We start from the raw sequence: 13,161 nt of genomic DNA, 5'->3' as shown, positions 1-13,161 counted from the left end.
GGAGAAGAAAATGAAGGATATATCTTTGGGCTGATCAACCTCCCACGCCAGTTGGCGATGCAGTGGTGGGACAGACAGACCCTCAGCCGCGTGATTTAGTTATTTGGCCCCGCAGGCGTATTTACAAATTGCAACCGAGCTCCGCCGTGGGGTAAGGTGGGCAGGGGTTTTCGCACTACGGCTACGGTTGAACTACCGTCTGTGGTAGAAACTTCAGGGCGATGGCGCGTTTCATACGAAATGTGGCGCAATGTTTGTTTGCTTCTGAACTTGTACTGTTGTTGCTGTGAATTCTTGAAGTGGGAGTGTTTCAATAATAATTTGTGGATTATTTGAGTTTCTTTATATAAACATAGAATAGTATTATGAAACATTGTGTGGAAACTACAAATACTGATATGATCAATTACTTAGTTTGGGAATTGATACACATTTTGTAAAGATTTGTCTGACAAATGGTGTAACAAACCTCAAGCATATCATGATCTGAAGCTGTTGCAACAAATCAAAATTGCTTTGTTGGAAAGACTGGAGCATGGTTCAAGATGATGTGTAAAAATTCAAGATTTGTGGGAAAGCTTGTGACTGTAGAACGGTAACAGTTCTATATGATGGCTCAATCAAACATGGAAATGGACGACAAAAGTAGAGTTTCAACATTCAGCATGTGAAAATAACTTCAGAAATTCATAATTCTTGTAGTATTGCATTCTTCTTATGTACAGTTATAGGTTTTGTTAGGGTATTTGAAATTAATTGTGTCAGTTGAGATATAGATGGATTGCGGACAAATTTTAGAATCATTGCATGGAAGCTAGGTATAAGGGACTTGTTCGGTAGAAAGGTATTGATGAATGCCATGATGAGGAGGTTTTTATGATTTAATATATGTTCGTTGTTGTGCCTACAAAAATGCAAGCTTACTAGCAACTAGTTTCTGAATCAAATTGAAAGTATTTGCCATGAATGTAAATAATATGTACCTGCAAAGTATGGCAATAAATTTGTGTGATGTTGACCAGAGAGCTTTATCATCTGGGCATTTATGTCGCTTCTTGCATTAGGTGTTAAGCATAGTAATTACGGATGAACTTTGTGCCAATATCTTCAATGCACAATGTATGTAGCATGTCTACAACCCTCGCTGATCCTAGCTATAGGCATTTGGCACCAGCAAGACCAAGGGCATGAACTTCACAGTTGCTCAACCTTTTGTCATGTACACTCGGGGACAGATTGATGTTCCACCTCTCCCTACACATCGGGCTCCCATGGCTCAGCACTGGCTGCTGCCAGTGTTGCCTGCCCTCAGCACTGCTCAGCACTGTCTGCCATTGCCAGTGCTGCCAGTGCTGCCACTGGCAGCAGCCAGTGCTGAGCCATGGGAGCCCGATGTGTAGGGAGTGGTGGAACATCAATCTGCCCCCGAGTGTACCACAAGTCACTTTTTTACTTGGGTGCACATAGCAGTGCACACAACAATGTGCAGAGGGCTTACACAAAAACAACATGATTAGTGTGCACTATGCACAGGATTGTACCCTGATTATTTGAATATTTTGATAACTTAACAGTCAACAGTCAGGAGTAATTATTGAATATCACATTTATTATACATCAGTTGTCAAACAAGAGCATGATGACACACATTTTGACAAGCAATCATGGTAGTATTTCAATAAGTTGGACAGTCATCTCCCCGGGCGTCATTTTTCCAGGAAGGTACCTCTGCACTCTGCAGGTGTTGTGGTAGGCTAGGTTGAACTGGGTCAAGTTAGGCGAAGTAAGGTGGTTAGGACCCGGTCGGACCGTAAGGCCTGGTCAGGTTGATTTTAATCTTTCATTCTAATTTGACATAACCTATTACCTATGTTTTTGCTCCAGCCTGAATTTCATTAGGTAATGTTTTTGTCCCTTATATTTTGCCCCATAGGCAAGGGTGGAGCTTTTCCAGGGAAGGTGGTGGAGCATGATTGGAGGCGCTCAACCAGACGGCATAGGAGGGCACGGTTTCTGAACGCGCAGTGCGCACTGATGCCTGATTCAAGCCACGCTGTCTTCATGCGTGGCGGCGCGCTACTTAAAAGTCCCTAAAAGAACGGGAAGTGATGCCGATAGAACCTTCAATCATTCTGGGCTAACGCTTATGACTTGGAAAAAGTCGCGATCCCAATTCAATCGAAAACCTGTGGGCTCTTGTTCAGCAGGAGGTGTATGAAGAGCCACCCGCCATAAGCACTGCTCAACCGCAGGCACAGGTTTAGACGGCGTTGGTCCGCATCAAAGCCAGTGTGCTGGAGAATCCATTGGCTGAAATGCTCCAGAACATTCGCCACTTTGTGGGTTCCTCATTTCCTCTCTGACTGTCCTTTGAAACCACTCCAAAGATATGCAGAAACCAACGAGGTGAGTAAACTGTGTTTTTATGAAAGGTGGCTACAACTTACAAGCTCAGTTAAAAGAAAAAGTACCAGATTGTTTTGCTTTTACAGCGGGAAGAAAGGTGTCTGGATAATTTCGTTACACCCGCTGTGATGTTCAAATGGTTGCTAAATTCGAAATCAGCTCCAAAAACTAGCCTAGAAACATGTAAAACTCGAAAAAGTGAACCGAGGTCATCAAAGGTCATTGAGCTGACCTGACCTTCAGGTGACCTTGACACCCACCCTAATGTATGGGACCAGCATCATATCACATGTTTCAACGCTTGAAACCACGTGAAAACTGCAACCGCGCGGCTAATGCGAGCCGACATACGCCGAATCGCGATTCGGGCCAAACATGGTCTCGAGAAATAGGTCACAGGTCAAAGGTCATTTGGGTCAGGGTCATGAAATTTTCAGGGTAGGTGTAAAATTGATAAAATCGGGGGTATTGAAAGTTTCGTCGCGATCGGACGGTTTTTACGCGAGTTACACACGAAAAACCGATAAAGCGCACCCAAAAAGGCAGAAATATGCACATGCGATATCCTATACTGCGAAAAAAGGTGCATCATTTTTGAACGTCGCCGACAAATTGTAATTACCCTAAGCTCAGGCAGATGTATGGTAGAAAATCCCCCAAGTGAAATACACTACGGCGCAAATAAAATACCCTACGGCGGAGCTCGGTTGCAATTTGTAAATACGCGCCCCGCAGACTTATTTACCATTCGGAGGTCCTCGTATTCAGAGAGACAGAAGTCGCCGCTCTGAGGCGGTGCTTTTCAGCCAATTACTTTTCATGTCCATCTTTATGAGCTTACAAGTGATGGAGAGATGCAGATCCTCGATAAACAATTGCGTCAGAACACGCTCTACTGCAATATTATTCGGTCATCGCTTGTTCTCGGAAAGATGCTCATGCATACGTCTAAGTTCTATCTACATCTCGAAAATCCATGAGATATTAGCGGTTTCAAATAAAGCTTTCTCACGCATGGTTTCCCTGTGATTCGTAAGCATATGTCAAGCCATGTCAATCATATCAAAAGTCAGGTGGAAGATGACGCCTTTGCGACGGGAAGCGGGGAGATGAAACAGGAGAGAACATCCATTGGAACAATAAAATATACCATATTCCACGGATGGGGCCATGTCATTATGATAAGTGAGATGATATTTTCACCTAATGGCGATATAGCAAAGTTATAACTACTCGTTCGTTAAACTGTCTTGCAATCATTCCAGCTAGTGCATGTGAAAACATATTTTTGGTATGAAAGCCTTCACGTTTTTTTCAGAAAACTTTTTGAGCTACCTACATCCATATCTTCTGTCACCTAATGTTTAATTAGCAGCTTATTATGGAACTACATACCACGGAAAGATCGGGCCTAACCAAATGGCATGTTCTATGAACTGCCAAGGAAATGGTGCAGTGGGTATAAGGTGGGTAGGGCAGCACCCAAATTACTGTGTGAAATTTCCGCTCCCCGGCAAAAATCATCGGCCTTCGGCCTTGCCTGCAGCCATGAATGCCACTTCGCCGCATTTGTCTCAGCTGAATCCCTGGACGAGCGACAAACAACTAGACGGACGGGATAAGCTCGCGGGGAGCGCGGTCGGCTACATGGGAAGGACGGCCGAATGGCAGGAAAGGTGACCGCGGGGCATGAGAGAGGAAAGGACTTTTCCGTGGGTGGCACGCTAACTATGGACGATCCGTGCCCAGCAGACGCCATTGAGGAAGGCTCAGCCCCCATCAGTAAAAAATCCTCCTATCTGATGACAACTACAACCAACTTTTTCAGCGGCTGATGGCCCGAAGTATGGGAAGCATCCTATTAGGATCAATAAAATGGTTAGAAGAACTGCCAATATGATAATATTCACATATACCTGCAATTTTTCACATTGCTGCTTATCCTCCCCGGTCATATGAAGGGGGGAGCCCCCCGATAGGTTTTACGATGTTGCTCGAATCTCAAAGCACGCCGGTGGTCGATAGCTGATAGTTGACACATCTGACGTTAGATTCAAGCCAGAGCTTATGAAATCAACAGCATTTTCAGGTAAGGTCAAGTCACTGACCTAGGGTGTCTTAACCCGCGCACCGACGGGGGGTCTGCGCCAACTTAAAACTGACGGGGGGGGGGTGCGGATGACCGTCCCCCCTGAGATCTCGAGAACGAAGCAAGATAGCGGCAAGCGGTAAACGGCATGGGGTACGCACGGACAAGGTCTACAATTTTTTACAAAGATCATTTTCAGGTCAGGTCAAAGATGACGTCACAGGGGTCAAAAAAGTCAAAATGGCGGCGGTAGATATGGAGTTTTTCTCAAATAACTTTCGAACTAGTGAAGTTAGAAACAAACTAAGGGCATCATCGTGATCCTCTCGTCGATACGCATCAAATGATGTATATATATATATATATATATATATATATATATATATATATATATATATATATATATATATATATATATATATATATATATATATATATATATATATATATATATATATATATATATATATATATATTTATTTATTTATTTATTCGATGTCATGGAACAACAGGCGAATTGACGCCCAGTAACAGTCCATAGCAGTTATACGTTCGGAGCAGTGTAAACATTGCCTTTAGTCTTTCGTCTCTTACACATACAATCCCTCGATATACCAACCATATCTATCACACAGTCCATATAGTACATGCATAACACAATAAATACAGTCACGCGGTTCACACCAGGGCCTCGTTTCATAAAGCGATTCCGTAACTTACGCCGTTTTTTGGTCTTGTATTGCAAGTGCATGTGAAGCGATTGCGATAGTTTGAATCGTTGAATGTATTTATGTTGCAAGCAAGAACAGAAGGCAGAAGGAGAAATAAATTTATCGCTTCACATGTGCTTGTAATTCAAGCCCAAAAATCGGGGTAAGTTACGGACTCGCTTTATGAAACGAGACCCAGGACTCACATGTTTTGTATATGTCGTCTTACTTTAGCCCGAACATCCCGCATTGAGTCGTGAAACAAATCCAAATCTGTTATCTCGAACATAAATTCATTTATGATAGTGGGTGCCCTAACAAAAAGCGAACCTTTCATAGTGTCGACCCGCGCAAATGGTACATTCATGACACCACGAGCTCCTTCAATCCTCCTTGTAATTCTTGGAGCAGCATACAGCGGAAACCGTGCCAATAGTACATGTGAGTCGAGGACACCTTTGTACAGTTTTTCCACAAACATAATATCGTATTGATGGCGTCTTTTCTCTAATTCAGTTACGTTAAACATTTGGAGCAAACGAGAATAATCAATATCGGATGGTATCGCGCTTCGATTTACATAAAAGTATAGCCATCTGAGAAAGTGATACTGTATCTTTTCTACTCTATCTAAGTGCGATTTTGCCGCACCACCCCATATGACACAACAATATTCTAATATCGCACGAACATTTCCATAGAAGGCGGTCAAAATTGACTTCCAGTTTACTATGCCAATATATATATATATATATATATATATATATATATATATATATATATATATATATATATATATATATATATATATATATATATATGTGTTGACCTCGAAAGGTCAAGGTCAAAGGTTGACCTCAGGTCACGTGACCTCGAGGTCATCATTATATCATTCGATGCGCCTTGACAAGCTGAACACAATGAGACCATCCGCGCGGCTGTACCTGGTTCCTGTACGGAGTTATTGGCAAAAACCTTTGGTGACCTTTGATGACGTCACATGACCATACAGCTGCCCAGCAGCAAAACTGCATGTGATTCAACCAACTATGACAAGTTATTCATTGTTCGACATAACCTTTATTAGTATTTTTGACAAACGCTCGTCGTTGTACGACAACCCTTGTCAAAATGAGTTTACAGTGCGGAACGGGGAGGGCACCGGGCACCGCGCCCCCTTTTATTTTTGCATTTTAACATTAGCCCTGTGGGCGTTGCATGGAAAGAATGGGACCAAATTCGGTAGTGCCCCCCTTTAATTGAGAATGTTCCGCCGCTACTGATTTGATAGTCAAAGTAAACCACTTATATTTTTTTGCCACGTCTTGATTGCTTTAAAAATGAAGATGTTAGCGGTGTTTGAAGTTTTGCAGTTTTTGAAGCGAAAATGGCGTGACATGACGTCACTCAAACGTCATTTTCTAACAAAAATTAGGCACACCTGTTCGTGCATCTTTTCCGCAAATGTTGTACAAATTTCAGAGCCAGGTCGCCTTAGGTCAGGTCACCAGGTCACGCCAAGTGACCTCACCTCAAAAAAATAAGAATGCTCGTCATAGCTACACCTACTGAACGATTGCCTTGACACTTTCAGCGATTGATTAGAGCAGCATTATCTATAAAATGTATATCTCGGAATTTTGATATCAGTGACCTAAGTAGTCAGGTCAATTTTGCGGCCTCTCCATTATAAGTCAATGGGATAAAATTGAAAAGCGTCTGTTTTGCACGAACGCTATTCTAGACACTCTCAAACATCGAGATGTAGGTAAAATGGACACACTGAACCGGAAAATGGCAACTGTGACCCCTCGTTATGTCCCCGAGGTCATCTCAGGTCACGAACAGAATCTAACAGTTTTTCGCTAATAACTTCTGATAGAGGCGTGCTAGAGCGCTTAAAACGCCTTATATGTGTTCGGCTCGACGTTGCGGATCGACTTATATGCAACATGACCTTTTCCGGTTAGGTCATGACCTTGACCTGAGGTCAAATTTTCAAGTTGACCTTTCAAGGTCAAATTATAGTTCATTCGACGCGTCTCGACGAGAGGAACACGATACTGGCAAAAGTAATGTAATGACTCTTTTGAGTCAAAAGTTATTGCCGAAAAAAGCTTTTCGTAAAAACGGCTATCTTTTGAGTTTTTGCCCTCTGGAGGCTAAACCGTTGACCTGTGGTCCAATCTGAGAACATTATTCAGAAAGGTCTGTAAAAGGGCTATCGAGTGCGCTTTTCCGCGGCGCTGTAGCTCTACCGGTTCCCGAGATAGCCGTCGGCAGTTTCCAAAATGTTGAAATAGTCAACATTTTATCTTTGGTGACCTCTGGTGACATGACCTTTGACCTGACCCAAAAAATGACGGAGCCGTTTTCGTTCTTATTTTGGACGTTCTTTCGATTGCCGCTTACTGCGTGTCGCTACGTGGCCCAGGAGCCGAGTTAGAAGGGAGGGGGGTGTTCACACCCCCCCCCCCCGGCCCGGCGCGGAATCTCGGAGCACCGGCCCGGCGCGGGTTAACCCTCGCCCTGGCAGGGGGGGGGTCGATGCGACCCCCCCTAAGGTTTTTCGAAGATAGCGTAAAAACGGCGGCGCGCAGCGCCGCCAAATTTGGCACAACCTATGGAGCAACCTTTTTACATATGACCTGAAAATTTCAGGTCCGGGTGACCTTGGGTCAGGTCACCAGGTCAGAAAAACCGGTACAAGGTCATGGTCAAATTTCAATTTTCTTTTCGCATCTGTCCAACTCACAGTTTTGAACTGATTTCCTTCAAACTTTCAGGATGTGCTAAGTTCACCGAGTTGTATAACATATAGTCCGGTTTTTTTTAGGTCACTGACCTGAGGTCAGTTAGAGGTCATTACGTCGTAATGTTAAGTCTATGGGAAAATACTAAATTCGGAAAATACTGGAGATATCCGCTTCGTTCCATCACTTTTGTGCTTTGAAACCACAGTACTTAACAGCAGGTCACTTGGTGTTTCTTTGTTTGGTGTACTTATCCATGGGTCAGGTCAAATGAGGTCAACTGAGGTCAAATTACGTTTTTGCCAATAACTTGGCACATAATGACGCTAGAGCTTAAAAAATGGTATCATTGTGTTCCTGGTGATCAGCCGAATCGAATGATATGCGATATGACGCAATTTGGTTAACTTGAACTTAATTTATTAATTTAAGTTTACTTAAAATTTAAGAAAAACTTTGAGTACACTTAAGCAAGCTAAAAAGTATATCATTCGACGCGTCTTGACGTGCTGAGTTCACTGGTGCTTTTCTTTTTGCTCTATCTTAATTAGATCAAAAGTTATAAGCGAAAAACTTTTGACCTGTTTTTAGCGAAATTTTTACATTTATACCCCCCAAAACCCCCCTAAATATTGACCTAGAGCAACCAAATTTGCACAGGGGCGAGAACTCCAGGGGGCCCACCTACCTACCAAATTTGGTGTTTCTAGGTGCTATAGGAGCCAATCGCGAGGGGGGGGTCGCATCGACCCCCCCCCCCCCCCCCTGCCAGGCCGTGTTATGAAAAATGCCCTGCCAGGGCGAGGGTTAACTATAGGCCCGGCGAGGGAGCACTAGAGGTCTAATCATCTGATGAAAAGAAACGAAAGCATTCCCATTCTCATGGATGATCCATTTTTTTTTTAATTAAATTTAAGCAATATACGGAAACACAAATTTCAATCTTCCAATCCAAGAAATTATTTTCCTTGCACTGGAAACGCATGGATACAATATGATCATTTCTCATCGTCGCTCAAAATTAGACAATTAAAGGAAAAATAGGGTAGGTATAAGAACTGATAAAGGTTCACAACGGCTCTATTGTTTCTGACTATCAAGAAATGCTAAGCATGCAGCCAAGCATCTTAAAAACCGTGAGACGCACTCGCAATACGATGTTATAGTTGTCATTTCCTTTTTCAGCAGATTACAAAGCAGATTCGTGAAGTGCCAAGTCGACATTCAACCTTACATGACCATTTTTGGAAAAATCAAAGCAACATAACAAGCCACAAGGTTCCATCAGTTTAATTTAGTTCTGTTCAATTTATTGACAGCACATGTCCACAGGCATGGTCACCCAATGACGGACGCGGTTATAGGTATAAAACGTGATACCCATAGAAAAGATATGTATGGTATGTGTAATGCTGTTTTAGTTAAGTTAGCATAACACTATCGCACTTGTTTTTAGGACGCTCGTGTGAGAAAAATAAAACATTCCTTTTTCACAACAGTCTCATAAGCCATTGAATGGACGGTTGCATACCACATAGTCAGCTTCTTGGTACCTTACAGTTCATGCAGTTGTGCTCCAAGCTGATCTCCAAGCTTTCATCCCTTGATCTTGCTGGTGACAGCCAAGGCGAGAACAGCGACACAAAAACGCCGCTTTAGAGACCGTCTTCTAGCAGAACTGCTTCGCCCTGGCGCCGTCCCAATCCATTGACGCAGGCGCCTTCTGGGACGCGGCGGTTCCAGCAGCGCCCCTCCCGCGTGTCGGCGCCGGCGCGACGCACCGTTGGGCGCCGCGCCGCCGGCGACACGACACCTGTCGCCGGCCGCGGCGCTCCCCTCGCCCGCGCCGCGGCGGATCAAATCGACCGACACCCTGCCGACACAAAAATACAGCCGAGTCGTGCGGTCCGACCCGCCGCCGCCGCCGCCCCGTCCTGACATTGCAAGGAGAGAGCGGCACTTTTCCGTCGGCTCGTCGCCACTCGGGCGGTGCCGTGAACTATTCCGAACCGGCGCAAAGCTCCGAGGGTGGAACGGGGATTTTTCTCCGCGCGAGTCGTCTCATCGGGCCATCGCTCCGGCGGCGGCGGTGTCGAGAGATGGCGGCTCGATGGAAGATGGGCGGTGACCGCCCTGTGCCGTCGTGGGAGAGGTAACAGACGTCAGTCAGACGTCACACGTTCGTCAGACTGTCTCCAGTCTGTTCAGGTGATGGGCCTTCCGACGCGGCGCCCGGTGGTCGCAGCTGTTGGAAATGGCTTTCATAACTTGAATGACTTTCACATTTTTTTCAGAAGGTGTCTTCATTTGTTTTTATAACATGCATTCTTATTGAGCCATTTCTGTCAACTCTATAAATGACCCAAATCCCAATGTTGAGTGTTGATAGACAAAATGCATTGTAGCAAATTCACGGAAAGTGCCTTCATAGTTCATATGTTAACCTTTCGTTACACGTAATCACTAATTAAGCTTAATTACGCTACACATAATTACGCTTACATCTAGTCACCTACCTTACAAGCCCATACATATGATTATGTGAGATTCTCTTCAATACATTTCTGCTATATCCATTTCGAAAAGTAAAGATGAAGAAGCAAACTTCGTGAAACAGCTTCCCTATAGATGATCTCCCGTTTTTCATGCGTCACAAATAAGTCCTGCAAATATCAAATCAATATCAGCGCCGGCGACCGCGTCTAGTCGTTTTACCACTGACGCCGGGGAGTTCAATGATCAGAGCGACCACCAGCCGTGCCCGCAGTGTGGGCGAAAAAATGAGACTCCACTCCCTGCAGCCGCTCTATCCCATCACCGGATCGGTTGGCGCCGATAAAATACGACCGCCGCGCTGCACGCCAATCCATCAACTTCCGCCCCAGTCATAGCCAATATGGACCCCGTTTCCGTGTTTGGAAATAGGAAGAACGCCTCTGCTGGCCGGCCCGTCGCGACAGTGACGTCATACGGTGCCACTGGGAGGCGAGGCGCTGATATAAGAGTATTCACCGATATGGACAGAAGAAATCGCCACCCACCGACGTGACATTACGGCGGCATATGGCAATCAACCAATCATCGGGCGTGGGGTGAAAAATGTGACGTAGGAGTCCCACAGACTATCAGAGACATATCCGACTCGGATGATCTGATGCAATCTAATGACGCATAAAGCAGCTTCAAACACACATTGACAGGGGCGCCCATCGGCGGGCGCTGACCATTTGGAGCGGGTATGGGAAAGTTATACTTCCAAGAACACTATTTTCACGAGGATTAGGACTACAATGACATGCACCTCATGAACTTATATACGATCCAGTCAACCGCCAATGACATTCCGTCTTTATACTGCCAACTAACGTCTCCTGTTCATGTCAACTAAACGTTAGCAGCCTTATTGAAGGCAATAGTCGTTTTCACGACGGGCTATCCGGCGAATGCACCTAATTTGACCAAATCTGCACCTAATTTCTTTTACAGCAAATATCTTCATTTTATGAATTTATTTCAGTGTTTTAATCGATGATGCTCTCTGATAATATGACTAAGCAGGCATATAAGCAATTAGTGCAACCCTAGCTGATAGCTGCTAAGAGACACACTGAACCTGATTTGACCAAATCTGCACCTAATCTGTACCAGATGTGCACCAAATGTGTACCAGATGGCCGTCATGAAAACGGCTAATATTAGAGCAATTATGAGACGGAAAAACATATTATTGTATGTATAACATCTCCAAATCGAATATGACTTTTGTCGCACAGGTGACATGAATGCAAAAAATATTCTTCCTGTACGAAACAAATACTTAAAATATAAGAGCCATACTTCAACAAAATGCTATAAAACTGTTTCATATAAAGTTCGTAGTTGGTAATCTGCAGCCGATTATCTTGATGGCACTGATCTTGACTGATCTTGATCATGATCAACTTGTTCAAGTAGGACGCAGACACCTAAACGAAATTCAGATCACGGTCTTATTCTTCAAAATACTGATGGCTGATTAGTCAATGCTGGTAATTATTGGCGGTATCCAGAAAGGAACAAAACTGCGATCTGTGGTATAGTTAGGCTGAAAATAATTCACTCGTTTCCTGACGGGTAAAGTAATTAAGTAAAAAGCCAAATTACAATGCATAAAAAGGATATGCTGATTGCTGAACCCGTGTGGATATGGATGCAACGAATAGCCTCACTAGTCACTGAATACATGATTGCGATCGGATTTGATAAATGTGGTGCACCTAACCAGAGACAAGACTTTTTGTGATAGGAAACAGGATTACCATGCTATAACTGGCACCGTGATCTGATCGTTAAAAATGCAAATCATACCTGATTGGGTTCGCAGCAAAACTGTCCATTTTTACCACCTCAGCCTGACAGTCAACGACCACCAGTAGACATGTGGGTGGGCCCGGAACACCTGACTACACCTGTCTGCACCGCCCATAGCGTCCCACGCCGGCCCATCTGCCCTGACGGTATACCTATCCTATCCTCAGATCCGTATCCTTTGATCCTATCCTATGATCGTATCCTATCCTACATCGTATCCTATGGCATATCCTACAGCGGACCGGCAGAAGAGCTCAGTCATTGGAAGGTCTCAGATTGGTTCTTAGAGACCGTCACTAGGTGCTCTCGGTCCTGTGGACCAAAAAGTGGGTGGTCCTGGTCCTTTGGACCGGAGACCGTTACTGGATAGTCTCAGTCCCGTAGACCAGAAACTACTGACCGGTCCCATCTGTTGCACTGTCTGCAGTCAAAATATATACGAGCAATGGTCACAGCCAGCAGTCATGAACAGTAGAAGAGGAGCGACAGCCGCCGACTTACGAAACAATACAGGGAGGGCTGCGTTAGGAATATAGGAAGTTTGAATAAGGATATCAAGTGTCACAATGAGAGACCGGTGAAGTAGATTCAGAGTTGTAAAAGTGTGAACTTAACACAGGTAATCTAACACCGTACAAGCTATTACATGTAGGGAAGAGATATCAGCGTTGCACAATCATTTCCGACACGAAAACAGTGCTACGATCGTTTGTTATCGTACTTCAATCAGCATTGTGCTCAACCTATTCACAGACAAAACTTTGGCGTGTGTCTTTCCGTGTAGAGATGCAAAACTCACCGGAAACCTGATTTTATGACCTTTGGCCGCATCCCATTTTTAATTATAGATTTG

The sequence above is a fragment of the Amphibalanus amphitrite genome, unplaced genomic scaffold, assembly GCF_019059575.1.
Source record: "Amphibalanus amphitrite isolate SeventyFive unplaced genomic scaffold, NRLGWU_Aamphi_draft 000380F_arrow, whole genome shotgun sequence".
In the NCBI taxonomy this organism is placed as follows: domain Eukaryota; kingdom Metazoa; phylum Arthropoda; class Thecostraca; order Balanomorpha; family Balanidae; genus Amphibalanus; species Amphibalanus amphitrite.
This window is presented reverse-complemented; position numbering follows the sequence as displayed.